Raw genomic sequence first — 22,211 nt, forward strand, 5'->3', positions numbered from 1 at the left:
TTTATGTCTATGGGAGCTAGGAAAGGAAGAATGAAAAATAAAGAAATACCCCCTCCATCCCTGTGTGCCACACTGCAGCTATGGAATTATGCCTTAAGAAAAAAAATCTCAGCAAGCAACTCAAAGCTACGCATGATGGCAAATTAGGAAAGGTCTCAAGAAACATGTCTTTGTTAATGCCGTTCCAAGGCTAAGAACATTATGCCTTAATTATAAAAAAGCAACATGCAGTCGATCACAAGTTCAGGCATTAAGGCGAGGAAAAGACTGTCTTTTCATCAAACTGTACAATTATCCATACTGACAATTATCCATACTGATAATTTGAGAAACCAATGTAGCCTAGCAGCTGGGATGTGATTGGCTGATACATCGACCAATCACTAAACACATCAGGCCTGGAGTAAAATAAAATTGAAAGTGCTATTTAGTTTGGCTGACTACGGGAAACCAGCCCCTTGTGTTAGCCTTTTTTTTTTTTTTTTACATGGAGAACTATTTTTTTAAAGTGTTTGAATGGTTGTCATAGGTGAAGAAAGGTCAAGGACGGTGTTATATTTCAGGAGTCTACCGTTTGATCCACAACACAATCTCTGCATTCAGTCAGCGGACATTTTCAAGAACTTCGTCGTTGTATCTATCCAGATGGCCTTATCCTTATTTCAGGCTCAAAAAGCTACCACATGCTGCAGAGCTAGTTCCAAGAAATTAACAGTAACACCTACATACAATTAACCTACACATTGACAACATCGGTACAGAACCATGTCACTTCATTATGTATTCAAAACACCCATTGCTATGTGTCCGCAGACCCTCATATGGAGTGATCGAATGCTCAAAGGAGAGGGGTCATTCCAGCAAGCTATGACACCCACCATCTCAGATTGTTCCGAAATAATTTCTGGAGTTTGAAACAGATCACCATTCCTGAAATATGTTGAAATGTAATCTCAGAAATTAAGCAAATTGGTTGCATCCAAATTCACCCTTTTATAGGATTCAACAAATATAGTACTCAACAGCCAATTTCGACCAAAATTCTTCCTGCCATTTCACAAGACATGAGGAATCCATTAAAATGGTAAAGAGACACCCACGGACCCTCCACACCAATCCCACCCCAACAACCAGTCTACCGTATCAGTTCTCTATGTCTGACAAGTAGTATGGAGCTGCTGCTTGCAGTACTGCTTCTTCACCATTTGTAATGTATTCCCTGTATTCAGGTGATAGTTTCCCCACACCGTGTTCTGAGACATTTGACATTGAAGTCAATAGAATATAGAATAAATGTGTGAAAATATAAAGGTTTTGCCCACTAGATAAATTTATCACAACATTTTATTTGCAATAAATATGGATCTCTGAACAGGGGGGAAAAACAAATCACCAAATTCACAGGGAATACAGAACAAAAGATGAAGAAGCAATACTCCAAGCAGCAGATTATATTTATCCTATCAATTAAAATGGCCAATTTGGGTGCAATCAATTAGCTTAATTTAAAGGAAGGGACAGGAAGAAGCCCTTTGTTGAACTTTTCTTCTCATGCATGGTATCCATCCAAATTTCATCAAATTTCCTGACTTCAGAGTCAATAACTCTCCCAAGTACAAACATGGACCTACACACTCACGCTCTTTTTCAACACACACACTGCCTTCTCCTCCTCCTGCAGGAGACCATAACATTACGCCAGGCACATTTTAGACCATTCAGCCCATGAAAGAGCCTGGAGGACTACTGTCATTTGCCAAACCTCTCACACTACATGCCAGATGGTGAAGCATGATTCATCACTCTGCAGTGGTTCCCAAATTTGTTAGTCTCGTACCCCTTCAAAACATTAAACCTCCAACCTCCAGTACCAGGGTCAGCGCACTCTCAAATGTTTTTCCCCCTCATTGTAAGCCTGCCACACACACGATAAATTTATTAAACATAAGAATGAGTGGGAGTTATCACAACCCAGCTTGTGGGAAGTGACAGAGCTCTTATAGGAACAGGGCACAAATAATAAACAATATTTTTGCTCTTTATTTAGCCATCTTACATATAAAACCTTGTTTCTTAATCAAAAATTGTGAATAAATGAAAAGGGTTTGCTTGAAAGGATGCGCATAACTCTGCAATGTTGGGTTGTATTGGAGAGTCTCAGTCTAAACATTTTCCACACAGTCTGTGCCTGTATTTAGTTTTCATGCTAGTGAGGGCGGAGAATCCATGCTCAAATAGGTAAGTGGTTGCAAAGGGCATCAGTGTCTTAACAGAGCGATTTGCCAAGGCAAGAAACTCTGAGCACAGCCCTATCCATAAATCTGGCAGTGGCATCTGATGAAATTCAATTTTCACAGAACCACTTGTTGCAATTTCAATGAGGCAATCTTGTTCAGATATCGGTAAGTGGACTGGGGGCAGGGGATGAAAAGGATAACGAATCCAGTTGTTTGTTTCGAGAAAGTTCGTTTCGGGAAAGTACCTGCGTAATTGGGGCGGCAGGGTAGCCTAGTGGTTAGACTAGTAACCGGAAGGTTGCAAGTTCAAACCCCCGAGCTGACAAGGTACAAATCTGTCGTTCTGCCCCTGAACAGGCAGTTAACCCACTGTTCCTAGGCCGTCATTGTAAATAAGAATTTGTTCTTAACTGACTTGCCTAGTTAAATAAAGGTAAAATAAAAAATAAAATAAATAATAAAAATTGCACACACAAAAAAAAAATCAGACAATGATGGAAAGACCTTTGTGTAGTCCTTGTTAATGCAGACAGAAAAAAGCTCCTACTTCTTAATCATAGCCTCAATTTTGTCCCTCACATTGAATATAGTTGCAGAGTCCCTGTAATCCTAGATTCAGATCATTCAGGCAAGAAAAAACATCTCCCAGACATGCCAGTCGTGTGAAACTCGTCATCATGCAAGCGGTCAGACCAGTGAAAATGGTCATTAAAGAAAACTTTAAGCTAGTCTCTCAATTTAAAAAAAATATGTGTCAATACTTTGCCCCTTGATAACCAGCACATCTCTGTATGTTGTAAAAGTGTTACATGGTCACTGTCCATATCATTGCATACTGCAGAAAATACATGGGTATTCAGGGGCCTTGCTTTACAAAGTTAACAATTTTCACTGCAGTGTCCAAACCGTCTTTCAAGCTGTCAGGCATTCCCTTGGAAGCAAAAGCCTCTCTGGGGATGCTGCAGTGTACCCAAGTGGCGTCAGGAGCAACTGCTTGCATATGCGCGTTACCACTCCACTATGTCTCCCTATCATGGCTTTTGCACCATCACTACAGATACCAACACATCTTGACCACCAAAGTCCATTTGATGTCACAAAGCTGTTCAAAACTTTACAAATATCCTCCCATGTTGTCCTGGTTTCCTGTGGTTTGCAGGAGAGGATGTCTTCCTTAATTGACCCCCCATAAACATAAGACATATACCAGGAGCGGTGCCAGGTCCACCACATCTGTTAACTCATCCACCAGCATTATCCCAGCCATATCCACAGCAGCAGGAAGAATTAAGTCCTCCACAATAGTATGGGACTTGCCTGTCCAAGCCACTCCAAGCGAAACACAGCTTAGCCTTTTGTTAATCACCCTGTCGTCTCAGTGTTGCTCTCCACCGAGTTTTGAAATCAGTGGAATTTTAGTATGACAGTTAAGGAGATGGAGAAAACACCTCTTTCCGGATTACATCTTCAAACTAAGGTCAACCATGGCATCTGACAGGATATGCTTCCAACCATGAATGATGTATGCCGGTAAGATAGTCTAGCTAGCTACATTTTCAGATATTACACGTTACTAATTGACAGAGAGCCATTTGCTTGGCTAGCTATAGCCTAATGTTAGCTAGCTAACATTGAACCTGGTGGGCTAGGTACCTGCAGATTCATGCAGGGTAATAATGTCATGAGTTGGGATTATGGTTCATTGTTTAACTAGCTACATGTCTTAACAAAAAAAACTCCACTATGCAAGTATCCATTTCGGGTGCTTTCGTAAATTCAGTCTGGCCATCTACTCCAATTTCAGAGGACTCTCATCTGAGTGTGCCAGTGTGCAGAATAACTGATGAACTTAAGAACACTCAACACCCGTTGAATATGGCCGGTGTCAGTAAATGTCGGCAAGAAAACATAATTTAATTGTTACCAGCAGCAGTTACAGCCACCAACACTCTGGATAACATGAAAACAGCCTAACCAGCTCTGCTAGAGCGAGTAAAATGGTCAGAGTGGGGTGTTCTCTCATTATGTGTCTGGAAGTAGCTAGCAAGCAAGCCAATGTTAGCCAGTTAGCGTGGGTGCCTGAGTGCCGTTGTGAGGTCAGAACGTTCGGATCAACCCTACTCGTAGGCCAGAGCATCCGGTGTGCACGCTGAACAAAATACCGACGTTTGTTTATCGCGTTATGTTCAGAAATCCACAGGAAAGCGCGGTCATGACAACGCAGACGGAAATTCCAAATAGTCTTCTTAATGTCCACAGAAACATGTCAAACGTTTTTTATAATCATTCCTCAGGTAGTTTTTAAAATATATATATATTCGATAATATATCAACCGAGTGTGTAGCTGTTTCCAAAGCAGAGGGAGGAACAATGGCCGGTTTACTCAATTGCGCACCAACTCACTGAGAGCCCCCACCTCTCCACTTACGCAATGTAATCCTTCACGCTAATTTTTCAAAATAAAAGCCTGAAACTATGTCTAAAGACTGTTGACACCTTAGGGAAGCCACAGAAAAAGGAATATGGTTGATATCCCTTTAAATGGAGGACAGGCACGTATAGGAACACAGACGTTTCAAAATAAGAGGCTCTTCCTGATTGGATTATCCTCAGGCTTTCGCCTGCAATATCAGTTATTTTATACCCACAGACAATATTTTTACAGTTTTGGAAACTTTAGAGTGTTTTCTATCCTAATATGTCAATTATATGCATATTCTAGCATCTGGTCATGAGAAATAGGCTGTTCACTTTGGGAACGTTATTTTCCCAACATAAAAATAGTGCCCCCTAGCTTCAAGGGTGTGAACGATGTTGAATGGGTGTGGACAAAGAAAGGGCTCTCCAGTAGAAGTACCAAAAGATTCAAAGGCAATTTTCTCAAAAGTAAGTTTACAAATTAATCAACTTTCAAAGCAAAAGTACTTTCCCATAGTTCCTCAACTGTAGTGTATGATATAGCATTTTGTAGCTCTGAGTCTCTACTTTTATCCAATGTAAAAACACAATTTCAAATTTTGCTACATAAGAACGATTTGGGTCGGTCAGTCACATTTCCAATTCACAATAACAGCACTTACCGTTGACCAGGGCAGCTTTAGCAGGGCAGAAATTTGACAAACTGACTTGTTGGAAAGGTGGCATCCTATGACGGTGCCACATTGAAAGTCAGAGCTCTTCAGTAAGGGCCATCCTACTGCCAATGTTTGTCTATGGAGAGTGCATGGCTGTGTGCTCAATTTTATACACCTGTCAGCAACGGGTGTGGCTGAAATAGTCAAATCCACTAATTTGATGGGGCGTCCACATACACTACATGGCCAAAAGGATAATTCTATTATTTTCTCATTCAGTCCCCCCCCCCCTCTCGCTCTACCTGAAAGGGCAATTAATCCCTGTATTCTCAAATCTGTCAAAAGTTAAGTGCATTTGAGTGGTTCCAGCTCTTTTAAAAAATTTCAAAGTGATTATTTTAATTGAACAGATATGATAGTTTGTCCCTATAGTGGATTACACCGATTCATGTTTATTTTATCTTATCTGTGAAAAAGGTGGTTTATCCTTTTACGTATGGTTGGTCATCTGCAGTTCACACACTCACAGTTCATATTGAAGCATGAAGAGGAATGACAGACATTCATTGAGAGAAAATATATAGTAGAGAAATGTGCTTTAGCATGTAAAACAGCAACACATTCAACACAACACCATGGGGCACACAGCATCGGAGATGGACAGAAAATTACAGAAATAGAAAATTAATTACCACTCTAATCATCTGGATTAATCAAAAGTATAATTAATATGTCTGGTCTCTCCATGCAATTACTCCATAAACGTTTGCCTTTTAGGCTACCCGTATAGTAGAACTGGGTGGGCTGTAGGCGCCCCAGACAACAAATTGAAGGAGACATGAAGGATGAACAGAACCATTCGCAATGTTGCGATTATCCTTTCGACCTAAAGTAGTTTGTTTGGGCAAAGTTTCACAGTATAAGCAATAAAATTAGCCCAGGCTACATTTGACTCATCCGCCCAGATGTGAAAACGCTGCATCAAGGAATAAACATTACACAGAAGCGTCAAATGGGCACGCGCTGTTTTTGTTGTAGAGCGCGGCGCTGTTGAACTTATATATGCCTGGATCTTTAAATTCTATGAGTATCAAACATTGGCTAAATTCCAATAGTTCTGCCACACGCTAATCATGATTAACTTTTCTCAATCTATTAATTTATTGGCTATTTGTCCACAGAAGTTCCAGCATAATAATAAATACAAAATAAGCCACATGCCAACGCACAAAATGACTTCTCTTCAAAACCGAAAAAACAAAACGCAAAGAAATATTGAGCATAATAATATATATATATATATATATATATATATATATATATATATATATATATATATATATATATATATATATATATATAAAATCAAATGTATGTGTTTGGCTACTTACAGGCAGTGTAAAAGCGACCACAATCCGAAGAGTAGCTGCCCTTTCACTTGAATTTGAAAAGCAGCACGATATTCAAATCGCGACAGTACTGTTCGGGTTTGCAATGGAGTGGAGAATGATACGTGTGAAGCTAGCCGCAATAAGTATTAGACACAATAGTGGAATTTTCGGTTTGCCTTCAAAATAAAGGTCCCGCATTGAAAGTCATTCAAACTTATACAAATAATGGAATCCTTCCATATCTGGAATAGATAATGCTAAACAAGTTCGGAAAGTTGTTATATACATTTAACAAAATACTATCAGACTTTAGAATTGCATTGGGGGCATGCTTACAGTATATTCATTGTAAACAGATTCCCCTGTTTATATCCATTTTTGTCACTTTCAATGTGTCCTTTTATTTTACAGGCAAAACAAAAATTCCACTATTGTGGCTAATCCTTATTGTGGCTTTCTTCTCACAGGTCAGACAGTGATCTATGCTCAAACGTAATGCAAAGTACGCACAACAGAGCGCTGTTATCATTACGGTAAAATGTAAAGTACTCTTTGTCGATTATAGTTTTTAATCATTGGCCCTCTGTTATTTTGAGGGGGGGGGGGGATCATAAATCGCCATACAAACATATTGCTCTGTTATTTATTAGGGAATCAATTTGACATGTGTGTAGCCAGTGTTGTGTTCGAGAACACCTAAAGCAAGACCAAGACCGGAGCAAATGGAGTCCAAGTCAAGACCAAGGCCAGAGGGTGTCCGAGACAGAGTCAAGACCAGAAAAATGTGAGTCCAATTCATTTTTTGGTTGTAGTCAGGATTCTAGCAGCCGTATTTAGTTTATTTATTTATGAAGTTTATTTAGTGCTTTATCGGAAAGTAGAGCATCGCAGTAGTCTAACCTAGAAGTGACAAAATCATGGATTAATTTTTCTGCATAATTTTTGGACAGAAAGTTTCTGATTTTTGCAATGTTACGTAGATGGAAAAAAGCTGTCCTTGAAACAGTCTTGATATGTTCTTCAAACGAGAGATCAGGGTCCAGAGTAACGACGAGGTCCTTCACAGTTTCATTTGAGACGACTGTACAACCATTAAGATTAATTGTCAGATTCAACAGAAGATCTCTTTGTTTCTTGGGACCTAGAACAAGCATCTCTGTTTTGTCCGATTTTAAAAGTAGAAAGTTTGCAGCCATGCAACCCCGTCATCAAAAGCAGAAGCGCAAATTTTATCAATACACTCCCGTTCCGAGGTCTTCTGTAGTAAAGTTCTGGTGTAACACTTTCTGGGTTTATTTGTTATGCATTTTCTGTTGATAGAATGCTGACATCAAAACGCTGATATATTGAGCTTTTGATTCTGGTTTCATGTCTTTGTTGCCTCGCTGAATTCTTTATTTCATTTGAATTCACCGTCAGCAGGAAAATGTTGTCCATTTTTGTCTTATTTGCAAAAATGTTCCCATATTCCAGCCGAATCGGTAGAATGCTCATGCGCTTATTTTAGCGCCTCCATGGCTTTGTTAAATTCCGCTATCTCTACATTACATGGAGAAATGTGTCCGTTTGTCGCCATATCACTAGTTGTTATTGCCTAAACACTCCCGACGGTGTTCAGGATGTCTTAGATTTCTTCAATCCTGTCTATAATACACACCTTCTATTAACTATTTTCTAAGATAGCACTACACACTTCACCGGATAATAATTAATTGGTCACGGCACTTAATACTTTGTATTAGAAAAAATACCTTAGCGTCTGCGAATTTATTACTGGAGAATATGGACAGAACTTTATGTCCTTTTCCAATACTTCCTCAAATATCAGTATTATTTATAACCCACATCATCTCTCACTGCGCCCTCTCCTCATAGGATATAAACCAACCTCTCTCCATATTGATACTGCTACTACACGTAAATCAAACAGTGTTCGAATATCCTATATTTTCTTTTCGTTTTTTTTAACTCACAATCTTCTAGAACTGTCGTCTTAAAACTCACTGCAAAGGGGACTTTTTACAGATCTTGCAGCGGAATACCCCCACTAGGGACCTATTCTATATGGAACCTACCCTTCACGTATATTAGCCTGGTTCTCACAGAGAAAAACCTCCACTTGGGACCTCTCCTTAAAGGAACCTACCCTTCACCTATATTAGCCTGGCTCTCGCAGAGAAAAACCTCCACTTGGGACCCATCCTTAAAAGGAACCGACCTTCACTTATGTTAGCCTGGCTCTTATATTTTTATCTGGATCTCGCAGAGGAAAACCTCCACTGGGACCTATCCTTATGGAACCTATCCTTCACCATATATTTACGACTGGTCGTTTACACAATGAGCCTATAGAATTAAACTTAGGCTCTCCAGGTCCGTATCCCATAATTAGTTCAGCCAACGATTCTCATCTCCCCAAGGTGTCAAAATGAGTGGAAACAGATATAGGATCTAGCCTACCTTCTTCGTTGCCAGCTCTGCTCCACTGATCTGGACTCTTTGGTTTGACTACAAATCATGGTGAACTCCTGGCTAGCTCGCCATCTGTTAGGTTCTTATTTTTCAGAGTAAGTAACCCACGGACACTCGAAGCTTTAACCAAGTTTAATTCTTCCCAAAGGTTCTGTCCAGCTGTAATCAGACAACTCAACATTTGTCCCATCCAGATATTTATATCCCACTTAAGACACTCCCTCTCTCCAATCATTACAGTTTATGCCCAACAGGAAGAAGGTAACCAGATAATAAACCCTGATTACTCCCTTAAGGGGAACTGACCTCGCCCCTCATTTGCTGACCTCAACCCCTCCTTCACCTTGTCCACAGATATCCATCTGCCTTCCCTATATCAACACGTCACTCTCCTCTCCTCCATCAAACACATTCCAAAGCCTTCTGGTTTTCTACAGAGAACCCTTAACTTTCTCCTTTTATTCTATGCTTCTTCTCTATAATTTATTTAATATCTCAATGTTCAAAATGTTGAACCCAACAGTAGCCTATTATTTCATTAGAAATTACATTTTCAAATGAGTGACTGTCTGTGTGTTTCATGCTGTGAGTCTTCATGTCTGTGTAGTTAGTATGTTTGCATACAAAGAGATTCTCCCATCATATTTAACTTGTTATTTGGTTTTAGTGATACACAAGAAATGTGGGTTAGGGATTGTGTGGGTGTTTGTTATGTGGGAAGACTGTGTACTTTATCTTCAGAAGAACCCTGATAAAGGCAGCTTGCCATCTAAACTGTATTGCATCAGAGTGATAGGGTGTGCGGTGCCTGTGCACCTACCTCTTCATTTATATGTGTGCATCCGAAATGGCACCCTATTGTGTGCATTCGAAATGGCACCCTATTCCATTTATTGTGCACTAAATATGGAATACAATAACATTTGGGATGAAGCCTTTGTGTTTAATCTCAACCCGCACAGAGCTGTCACCCAGGCCCATTAATCTACCCACAGCAACCAATCAGGCTTTTGGAGCCAAATATTCAATTTCAGCATATTAAAGTACATGGGCACAGTGACAGATTCATTATTGCTCTGGACTGTGCTGATCACTCTGTTTCCCATTCCACGTTCCAGAATGGTTGGTGAGGACATGCTCACCTTTACTATTACTATTTACTATTAAGGCAAGTTCTACCAACAAAATACTGTATAATCTGGCTCTGGAACCCTGCAAACCATGACCCATTTTGTATTTTACACGAGGCAAAGGTAATGGAGTCCGTTGCCCATGTTGTGAATGGTTGCTGTTCATACAATGATTTGTACATTGCTTGACATGACCGCCTTGTTGACCTGATAGCCAGCGAGTTGAAACAAGGGGTCTCACCAACAACACACATGCATAAACATTCTTGTGTAAGGGGAAGCTGGTTTGATGTAGATGATGTGTTTTCCTATGTGCCAAATACACCAGATATTGTTGTTGTGAGGGGAGGTGTCACGCTCGTTGAAATGAGTCGACCAAAGCACAGCGTGAATAGAGTTGCGCATATTTTTAATAAACTGAAACTCACCTAAACAAAACAATAAAGTATACCCGAAACATGACGCTACAGGTGTGCACTCAGGCAACTCAATGTAGACAAGATCCCACAAACATAAATGAGGAAATTTCTACCTAAATATGATCCCCAATCAGAGACAATGATAAACAGCTGTCTCTGATTGGGAACCGTATCAGGCCAACATAGACATACAAAAAACCTAGATGACCCACCCTAGTCACTATCATGCCCCAACCAACATAGAGAATAAACAACTTACTATGGTCAGGGCGTGACAGCAAGCCAGGGAGAGGTGCTCATTGTAAATAATAATTTGTTCTTACCTGACTTGCCCAGTTAAAAGTTAAATCAAATAAGTAAATAAAAGGTTGGAAGCACATAATCGTCTAGAATGTAATCGTATACTGTAGTGTTAAGATTTCCCTTCACTGGAACAAAGGGGCCTAGCCTGAATCATGACAAACAGCCCCAGACCATTATTCCTCCTCCTCCAAACTTTAAAGTCAGCCCTATGTACTGGGGCAGGTAGTGTTCTCCTGGCATCTGCCAAACCCAGACTCCCAGATGGCATTGCGCATCGTGATCTTAGGCTTGTGTATGGCTGCTCAGCCATGGAAACCTATTTCATGAAGATCCCGACGAACATTTCTCGTGCTGACGTTGTTTCCAGAGACAGTTTAGAACTCTGTATTGAGTGTTGATTTTTACACTACGCAATTCAGCACTCGGCGGACCTGTTCTGTTAGCTTGTGTAGCCTACCAGTTTGCGGCGGAGCCATTGTTGCTCCTAAACATTTCCACTTCACAACAGCACTCGCAGTTGACCGGTGCAGCTCTAGCAAGGCAGAAATTTCACTTACTGACTTGTTGGAAAAGTTGCATCCAATGACGATTTTATACACCTGTCGGCAACGGGTGTGGCTGAAATTGCCAAATCCACTGATTTGAAGGGGTGTTCACATACTTTTGGATATATAGTGTCAACACAGAGCGAATGGGAGAAAGATAAAGAGAGAGAGAGAGAGAAAGAAAGTGTAAGTGTGGGTGAGAAGATAATGAGAGGGAGGGAGGGAATAGAGAAAGGGGGGATAGAAAGATTGCTGTAGGAGGATTTTCTGAATAGATTTTAACTGGAGTTGGTATGTTGTCCCATGGGCAAAGGAAAGAGATGTCCTAACAGAAAGACCATATAAAGGAACACATCAGGGACAGAAATAGAAAGATGACAGGAGAAGAGAGAGAGAGGATGTAGACATAGTTTTTTTATTTAACCTTTATTTAACTAGACAAGTCAGTTAAGAACACATTCTTATTTACAATGACAGCCTTGGAACAGTGGGTTAACTGCCTTGTTCAGGGGCAGAACTACAGATTTTTACCTTGTCAACTAGGGGATTCGATCTAGAAACCTTTTGGTTACTGGTCCAACGCTCTAACCACTAAGCTACCTGCTGCTTCCTGAACGTATGCACTGCATAATCTCATAGCACCGATATACAGTATATCTTATTTTTGTTTACTTATTAAAGCAAAATGCTTTTTAGACAACCACTTTGCTTTTAAAAAAAATTATAAAATGCAAATCCTGTAAAATTCATATATACAATATATATTGTCCCCCTTCTCTAATCACCATCACTATTATCAATATTATATTTAATGTATTATTCTATTGTTTAAAAAAAAATGTGATTGTTGATGTCATTATCTTACTTGGCATTAGCAACAGTGGACTTGTCATTCATGCTAATAGAGCTTATCTGAATCTGAATTTGAGATTGAGAGGGAGTCTCTCTGTCTCTCTGACGGGGAGCGAGAGAAGCAGAGAAAGACAAACTGAGGCACTCACTTACTCCCAGGCATCAGTGAGCAGGGCTGGCAATGCTAGCTGATTGGTCATGGATAATGCACCAGTGAGAAGAAGCAAGGGAGGAGAGAAGTGATTTCTGGAAAGAGGGGAAGAAGAGAAGAGCAGCAAGTGGAAATGGATTGGACTTGGAGAGGAGTTCCACCCTTTCTGCCATGTTCTCATTGAGTTAGTAAGTCAGCCATAAAAGGCAAATCTCCCCCACTCTAGTTCTGAGCTATATTTCAAATGCTTAAAAATCCTTCATCTACTTCATCTGCACTGACTGCCATTGATGTCACAGAGGCTGTTATCAGACATTAACAGCACTATCACCAAGTCCATTATTTGTTTATGTTTAGAGTTCACCACAGTATGGTAGTGAGAGCTGTCGCTCTGTCTCTTTACGAACAGCTGATGTCAGGAAACCCAGGACCAGGCAGTAAGAGAGATTGTGTTGGTTACCTGAAGGGCAGCTGGCTGCTTCTTCTACCCAGGCTCTCGTCTCGGTACAGTAGGATCCGCTGTTCACATACATGTTAAACCACTCACTCTCTCCTGCGACAATAGAAGTTCCTCTCTCCTGAGGAACAGCTACTGTCAGCAAACCCAGCACCAGACAGACTCAGACACTTGAACATCAGAGGGCTGCTGCCTGCTGGCTGTCTTTCAGCAGATCAGCCAGTTGCTCTAAAGTGAGCAGAGATAAAGGTCAAGCATTGCTATAACACAGGCCCTTGGCTTCCCTCTCTCATCTTCCCTCTACTCTTTGTATCTGGTCTGGTGTGGCTATAAAACGGATCTTTGGCAGCCCTCTACTACTCAATTTTCTTCTTCATTCTCCTCTCTACATCTGGTCTGCCATCCCTCTTGTCAGTGCCCGTGTTTGTCAGACATGAGAGGATATTGAAAGTTACTTTTCACAAAATTGTCTGTAAAGTCTGAACAGTTTGAGCTACAAACTATTTGAACATCATTTTCAAAATATGCTTTGTTTTGGTCTGCCCCTTCCGTTTGCCAAAAATGTTTTCCTTCTTTCTCACGAAAATGTCTGTACCTCTGAACGGGCTAGAAACTATTTAAACAGCTAGAAACTATACTGAAAGCTGAAACTCTTATGAACACAACAACATTGTCTGTTTTGCTCTATGCCGGCCACAAGCTTAATGGGACTCGTCTGAATGTAACCCGTTACCGGGAGTTAAAAATAAATGGAATTTAATAGGGGGTATAATGTGACAATATTAAAGGGGTTAAATATGGGTCCATTACTTTCCCTTTTATTCTAAGATTTCTTATCTCTAAGATATAGGACATACACTTCAAAACAAAGTTCCTTTTGATCTGTTTTGCCATGTATGAATGTATTATTCAATGCCTTTCTATGGGATAATAGGAGTAAGGCAATATTCAATATTTTATTAAATATATTTTAAATATATTTTTTGTATACCTACAGGGGTCCTACAATTGTCAAATAACTAAATAATCCATGGTATGAGCATCCTAAAACATCCCATATGTTATCTTAGTAGAAGGCTTAGACTCAAGAGCGTTAAAAGTCTCTTGTTGATAATCCAGACACAAGGCAGAATTAATGACAATTTGGGAGCCGTACCTACGAAAACCTAAGTCAATTCAAATGTGTTTATAATGCCTAATGCATAGCTCATGAGGTGTTATATGGTTACAATGCATTAAGAAAAGGTTATTCATAGGAAGTGTTACCATAGTAATTAGCCAGCTGTATCATCCTCTATCCGGAGGAATCTCAAACCGAACACTTTGAGCACTCGATATGCTTGTTCACGAGTCAATCTCAAATGCTAGTTGTCGAGTCCGAGGGATCCACTGCGCCCCTTCGTCGAGTGTGCATGCTAACTTGGCGCCCTTGGCAGCAACTTCTTACCATGAATTTTATTATGTCACATAGCAACAAAAGTCACTACTAGATTACCCCAAGAAAAGTCTAAATAAATCCAAGATATCAAGCTTCATTTATAGAAGGTCTTAGTCGCACAATTTTACATTTAGCAAAGGAGTTTAGTATATTTCTGAAGTTTGATCATGTACAGGAAAACTGTCTGTAATTAACTTGCTAGCTAAGACTAAGCCAGTCACTTCATATTAAACAAAAGAGAAGCTAACCAACCAGCTAATGCAACACTAAATGCAATGCTTCTTCCATAAGCAAGCTAGCTAGCTACTGTAGTAACATTATTTTATGACAATGAACAAGTTTTAATGAAGCAGGAAACTGCTTGCTCTGCCCCGAGTCAGTACAATGTCCAGTCTGCTGCTTCACTGTGAGTTTAGCTGACCCAACATTACAATGTAGAAATTGAGGCATGGGAAACACGCAGAAGTATGGACTGACTGCTGGGAACGTGTATACAACTTCATCAGCAAGCTGTCAAACTATCGTTGATAAGTGACAAGCAACACACTGTTTATCAGTGCAGTGTCCAACATCCTTAGCTAGCTAGCTAGAATTTCATCCCTGTGTTTATCAGTGAAGCTAGCTTGCAGCAGGCAAGCTACAACAAGCTTAAACCCATAGACCCGTTATCAAGTGTATTCAGAAAGTATTCAGACCCCTTCCCTGTTTCCACATTACGTTACAGCCTTATTCTAAAATGGATGGAAAAAAATGTCCTCAATCTACACACAATACCCCATAATGACAAAGCGAAAGCAGGATTTTTGAAATGTTGGCAAATGTATAAAAAAATAATAATATTCAGACCCTTTGCAATGAGACTCAATTGAGCTCAGGTGCATCCTGTTTCCATAGATCATCCTTGAAATGTTTCTACAACTTGATTGGAGTCCACCTGTGGTAAATTCAATTGTTTGGACATGATTTGGTAAAGCACACACCTGTCTATATAAGGTCCCACAGTTGACAGTGCATGTCAGAGCAAAAACCAAGCCATGAGGTCCAAGCAATTGTCCATAGGGCTCCAAGACAGGATTGTGTCGAAGCACAGATCTGGGGAAGGGTACCAAAAAAATGTCTGCAGCATTCAAGGTCCCCAAGAACACAGTGGCCTCCATCATTCTTAAATAGAAGAAGTTTGGAACCACCAAAACTCTTCCAAGAGTTGGCCGCCAGGCTATGAGACTCAATTGAGCTCAGGTGCATCCTGTTTCCATAGATCATCCTTGAAATGTTTCTACAACTTGGAGTCCACCTGTGGTAAATTCAATTGATTGGACATGATTTGGTAAAGCACACACCTGTCTTAATAAGGTCCCACAGTTGACAGTGCATGTCAGAGCAAAAACCAAACCATGAGGTCCAAGCAATTGTCCATAGGGCTCCAACACAGGATTGTGTCGTTGCACAGATCTGGGGAAGGGTACCAAAAACATTTCTGCAGCATTGAAGGTCCCCAAGAACACAGTGGCCTCCATCATTCTTAAATAGAAGAAGTTTGGAACCACTAAAACTCTTTCAAGAGCTGGCCGCCAGGCCAAACTGAGCAATCGGGAGAAGGGCCTTGGTCAAGGATGTGACCAAGAACTGACAGTGCTGACAGTGCTCCAGAGTTCCTCTGTGGAGATGGGAGGACCTTCCAGAAGTACAACCGTATTTTCAGCACTCCAACAATCAGGCCTTTATGGTAGCGTGGCCAGACAGAAACCTCTCCTCAGTAAAAGGCACATGACAGCCCGCTTGGAGTTTGTTGACAGTCCTTTAGGCGCCTTTCGGCAAAGAAGATTCTCTGGTCTGATGGAACCAAGACTGAACTCTTTGGCCTACAGTGAAGCATGGTAGTGGTAGCATCATGCTGTGGGGATGTTTCTCAGAGGCAGGGACTGGGAGACTAGTCAGGATCGAGGGAAAGATGATTGCAGCAAAGAACAGAGTGGTCCTTGATGAAAACCTGCTCTAGAGCATTCAGGACGTCAGACTAGGGTGAAAGTTTACCTTCCAACAGGACAATGACGCTAAGCAAGACAATGCAGGAGTGGCTTCAGGACAAGTCTCTGAATGTCCTTAAATGGTCCAGCCAGAGCCCGGACTTGAAACCGATCGAACATCTCTGGAGAGACCTGAAAAAAGCTGTGCAGCGACGCTCCCCATCCAACCTAACGGAGCTTGAGAGGATCTGCAGAGAGGAATGGGAGAAACTCCCCAAAACCAGGTGTTCCAAGCTTGAAACTGCATACCGAAGAAGACGAGGCTGCAATTGCTGCCAAAAGTGCTTCAACAAAGTACTGAATAAAAGGTTTGAATAGTTATGTGAATGTAATAATTCAGTTTTCAACTTGTAAAACATTTGCAAAATTGTCTAAAAAACAGTTTTTGCTTTGTCATCATGGGGTATTGTGTGTAGTAGATTGAGGGTAAAAAGCAATTTAATCCATTTTAGAAAAAGGCTGCTGCAGTTGAAGTTGGAAGTTTACATACACTTAGGTTGGAGTCATTAAAACTCGTTTTTCAACCACTCCACAAATTTCTTGTTAACAAACTATAGTTTGGCAAGTCGGTTAGGACATCAACTTTGTGCATAACAAGTGATTTTTCCAACAATTGTTTAGAGATTATTTTGCTAATAACGCACTGTATCTTGGACAGGTCGCAGTTGTAAATGAGAACTTGTTCTCAACTAGCCTACCTGGTTAAATAAAGGTGAAATAAATAAAAATAAAATAAATAAAAATAAAATCACAATTCCAGTGGGTCAGAAGTTTACATACAGTAAGTTGACTGTGCCTTTAAACAGCTTGGAAAATTTCAGAAAAATGGCATAGATTTAGAATCTTCTGATAGCGACATCAGTCAGGCAGGAAGTTAAAGCTTGGTCGCAAATGGGTCTTCCAAATGAACAATGACCCCAAGGATACTTCCAAATTTGTGGCAAAATGGCTTTAAGGACAATAAAGTCAAGGTATTGTAGTGGCCATCACAAAGCCCTGAAAAAGCGTGTGCGAGCAAGGCCTACAAACCTGACTCAGTTACACCAGCTATGTCAGGTGGAATGGGCCAAAATTCACCCAACGTATTGTGGGAAGCTTGTGGAAGGCTACCCGAAACGTTTGACCCATGTTGACCCAAGTTAAAGAATTTATAGGCAATGCTACCAAATACTAATTAAGTGTATGTAAACTTCTGACCCACTGGGAATGTGATGAAATAAATAAAAGCTGAAATAAATAATTCTCTCTAATATTTTTGTCACGCCCTGACCTGAGTATTCTTTGTTTTCTTTATTGTTTTGGTTAGGTCAGGGTGTGACATGGGTGATGTATGTGTTTTTGTACTGTCTAGGGGTTTTGTTGGTTTATGGGGTTGTTTATCATCTAGGTGTTTATATATGTCTATGGTTGCCTAGATTGGTTCTCAATTAGAGGCAGGTGTTTATCGTTGTCTCTGATTGGGAACCATATTTAGGCAGCCATCTTCTTTGGGTATTTCGTGGGTTATTATCTATGTCTATGTCTAGTTGCCTGTGTCTGCACATTTATAGTATAGCTTCACGGTCGTCTTATTATTTTGTATAGTTTGTCTAGTGTACTTCGTGTTTTTCTGTTATGGTGAGTGAATGAGGACCCAAAAGCGAACTAACTTAAACAGAGCTTCTTTAATAACCAAACATAGGTAGGCTCAGATAGACCGGCAGATTCCGACAGGACAGGACAAGGTTACAGCAAACATGACGATAGTCTGGCTCAGGCATGAAACACAACAAACAAGAATCCGACAAGGACAGGAACAGAAACAGAGAGAGATATAGGGACCTAATCAGAGGGAAAAAGGGAACAGGTGGGAAACGGGGTGAATGGGTAGTCAGAGGAGACAAGGAACAGCTGGGGGAAAGCGGGGGAGAAAAGGTAACCTAACAACGACCAGCAGAGGGAGACAGGGTGAAGGGAAAGGACAGAGACAAGACACAACATGACAGTACATGACATTTTCGTCATTCATTAAAAGAATGTATTCACACCACGCTGCGCTTTGGTCTCCTCAATATGACGATCGTGACAGAATAACCCACCATAAAAGGACCAAGCAGCGTGATTGGGAGGAACAGCGCTTAATGGAGAAATGGACCCGGGAGAAGGACAAATGGGTAACAACCTGGGAGGAGATTGAGATCCAGGGAGAGTGCCAGAGCCTGCATGAGATTCTTTGGAACAGTGCGAGGAGGGATACAGGAGAATGGAGGAACAGCGAAGATATAAGGGTACACGGCTAGCACGGAAGCCCGAGAGGCAGCCCCAAGAAGATTTTTTGGGGGAAGCACATGAGGAGATTGGCTAAGTCAGGTAGGAGACCTGAGCCAACTCCTCGTGCTTACCGTGGGGAGCGTGTAACTGGTCAGGCACCGTGTTATGCAGAGATGCGCATGGTGTCTCCAGTGCGCATTTCTAGCCCGGTGCGCTATATTCCAGCTCTTCGCATTGGCCGGGCTATCCAGCTAGGATGGGTTTTGTCAGCTTTACACTCCAGACCTCCAGTACGCCTCCACAGCCCAGTACGTCCTGTGCCTGCTCCCCACATTCGCCCTGAGGTGCCTGTCCCCAGCCCAGTACCACCAGTGCCAATACCATGCACCAGGCTTCCTGTGCGTCTCCAGAGCCCTGTACGCCCTGTTCCTCCTCCCCACATTCGCCCCGAGGTGCGTGTCTCCAGCCCGGTAACACCAGTGCCGGCACCACGTACCAGGCCACCAGTGCGCCTCCAGGGTCCAGTACTCCCTGTTCCTGCTCTTTCACATTCTTAAAATGAAGTGGTGATCCTAACTGACCTAAGATAGGGAATCAGTTAAGAACAACAAGGCAGTTAAGAACAAATTCTTATTTTCAATGACGGCCTAGGAACAGTGGGTTAACTGCCTGTTCAGGGGCAGAACGTCAGATTTGTACCCTTACTTGGATTAAATGTCAGGAATTGTGAAAAACTGAGTTTAAATGTATTTGACTAAGGTGTATTTAAACTTCCGACTTCAACTGTACATAACAAAATATTTAAAAAGCCAAGGGATCTGAATACATTCCGATTGCACTGTATTTCTAAATGATTAAAGGGTTCGTCATAGTATTACGCCATATAGCACAACGTCTCCTATCAATTGAGGGACTAGCAATGGTGACGTCACAAGGCAATGCAGCGTTCGTGTGAAATGTTTGGATTCAAAGTCATTAAGTTGTCACCTCCATTCAACTCAGACAACGTCTTTTCAATTACACAATATGAAGACCTTGCTCACAGACAGGCAAAAGGGATGGATGAGATATTCTGTCATGAAAGTCAATAGGGCCTGCTATGTGTCAATGTACACACAGCAGATTGATTCAGCAGCATGGGGAATAGAGGAGAAATAAGGAATAGGGAGTTGTGTGTGTGTGCTTTCAGTGCTATACCAGAAGTCGTCATGGTGATTTTGCCAGTCCTCATGTGCACTGCACCGCTGTAACTCTGTGTTGTGTCTGATTTAGGCGATAGACGTGGACTTCGGAGATCAGGTTGTTTTTTAAGAAAACATTTGTAGAGCACATATGTTCTGCCAAATGTCACCTCTTTCTACATAATAGACAAACAATACAAATGACTGGGATCAGTCGAGGAGCTAGTCATCGTTCGCACATACAATACCTGAGTTAGCTAGTAACCACATGAATTCAGAATATTAATATCTTCCTAAAAAGTACAAAAGTACAAGAGCACGCAGGGCAAAACGTAAATACACACTCCCCTATTCAGGAACACGCAGGGCAGGCATGCATAATAACAAATAAACATGCTATATGAACCTGGTGAAATTCACAAAGTATTTTAACAACTGTTACACTCACTTATAAAAAAGGCTATTATTAATATGGTTACGTAGCACGTATTCAAGTGTCGATGCTAGCTAGCATGGTTGTAACATATTTTATTTCAGTGCTGTATTCAGCAGTTTTGGTGCATGGAATATTTTAAATGGATTTGACCTTTTATTATGCATTTTTGTATTGAATACAAACGTCAGCTAGTTGTTAGAGCATAGCTCTTGCAATGCCATGGTTGTGATTTGGATTCACAAGGGGAACCAGTATGAAACATTTATGGACTCAATACTGTAAGTCGCTCTGGATAAGAGCATCTGCTAAATGCCTATAAAAAAAATAGGATTTTGAATGTGAATCAATTGTTGTTCCTCAAAAAGTCCTCACGTATTGTAATACCCCTCTTTGTGGGTAAGGGGAGAACGAGTGTAGAACTGAATAAGCTCGTTACCCAGCTTTAGCATGATCACATCCTCATCTTCTTCTGAGAGATTTCTGTTGACACTGTTCCACAAGTGACCAGTTTTATTAATATGTTTATTAATATTTATGAATATGTCACCAGTGACCGGGTCAGTCAGACCCCAGATGCTCACCTGAGCTCTTCTCGACAGCTGCCGTTGTCATACCAACATAAGGTAGTCAGGGACGCACACACACATGCACATCCTAAATGTCATCGAGAGGTACAGTATGTCTTGGTGCGGTCAATAATTATTATTTTCATCCTAACTAAGCAATGGTGAAAAAATGATTGTTGTCTATTAGCAATGACAAGCCACCGGGGTCTGACAACTTGGATGGAAAATTACTGAGGATAATAGCGGACGATATTGCTACTCCCATTTTCCATTTTTTCAATTTGAGCCTACTAGAATGTGTGTGTGCTCCCAGGCCTGGAGGGAAGCAAAAGTCATTCCGCTACCTAAGAATAGTAAAGCCAACAAAATTTCAGCATGCTTATAGAGAAGTACATTCAAAAAGCACAGCACTTACACAAATGTCTGATGATTGGCTGAGAGAAATTGATGATAAAAAGATTGTAGGAGCTGTTTTTTTAGACTTTGTGGCTTTACATCCCCTGCTATATTGTGGATAAAGAGTTACCTGTCTAACAGAACAAAGAGGGTGTGCTTTACCCTCTTTGGGGTAGGGGGCAGTATTTTGACGTCCGGATGAAAAGCGTGCCCAAAGTAAACTGCCTGTTACTCACAGGCCCAGAAGCTAGGATATGCATAGAAAACTGTTAAAATAAGTGTTTCGATAGAAAACACTCTAAAGTTTCTAAAACTGTTAAAATAATGTCTGTGAGTATAACAGAATAACAGAACAGAATAATAAAACATTTATTGTGAAATGCTGGTTTGTGGTGTTTGTACTGGTTTGTGGTGTTTGTACTGGTTTGTGGTATATGGCAGAACAAACCACCCCCCCCCCCCCCCCAAAAAAAAAAAAAATCTGCCTACCACTGTTTTCAAAGGCTGTCACTTTTATTATAAGGCAAAATCCTCCCAGATTGCAGTTCCTAGGGCTTCCACTAGATGTCAACAGTCTTTAGAGAAATGTTCAGGCTTGTTTTTTGGAAAATTAGCCAGATATTGTAGTTTTTCTAGGTGGCTCCCATTTTGGCTGTAGTGTTTCCAAGTGCATGGAAGAGAACGCGTTCTTTGGTATTTTTCTCCGGTAAAGGCAATAATGATTCTCCGTCTTAAATTGTGTAGTTTATTTACGTATTAGGGTACCTAAGGTTTGACTATAAATGTTGTTTGACATGTTTGGAAAAGTTTATTAGTAACGTTTGGGATGAACTTTGTATGCATTTTGATGGAGGGAAACTGGGTGGATTATTGACTGAAGCGCGC

General features: G+C 40.9%; 1 protein-coding gene across 1 annotated transcript in view; it reads right to left on the reverse strand.

Moving 5' to 3' along the window:
• The window catches only part of LOC110525462 (tumor protein p53-inducible protein 11), a 118,874-nt gene extending 112,054 nt beyond the window's left edge, over positions 1-6,820 (reverse strand). The window contains exon 1 of the mRNA XM_021605592.3: positions 6,704-6,820. The gene's annotated coding sequence lies outside the window, so the exon portion shown is untranslated. The remainder of the gene's footprint in view (positions 1-6,703) is intronic.
• Positions 6,821-22,211: the final 15,391 nt, after the last annotated feature.

This window comes from Oncorhynchus mykiss, chromosome 1 (assembly GCF_057628025.1).
Source record: "Oncorhynchus mykiss isolate SJ-2025 chromosome 1, ASM5762802v1, whole genome shotgun sequence".
NCBI classification, from domain to species: Eukaryota; Metazoa; Chordata; class Actinopteri; order Salmoniformes; family Salmonidae; genus Oncorhynchus; species Oncorhynchus mykiss.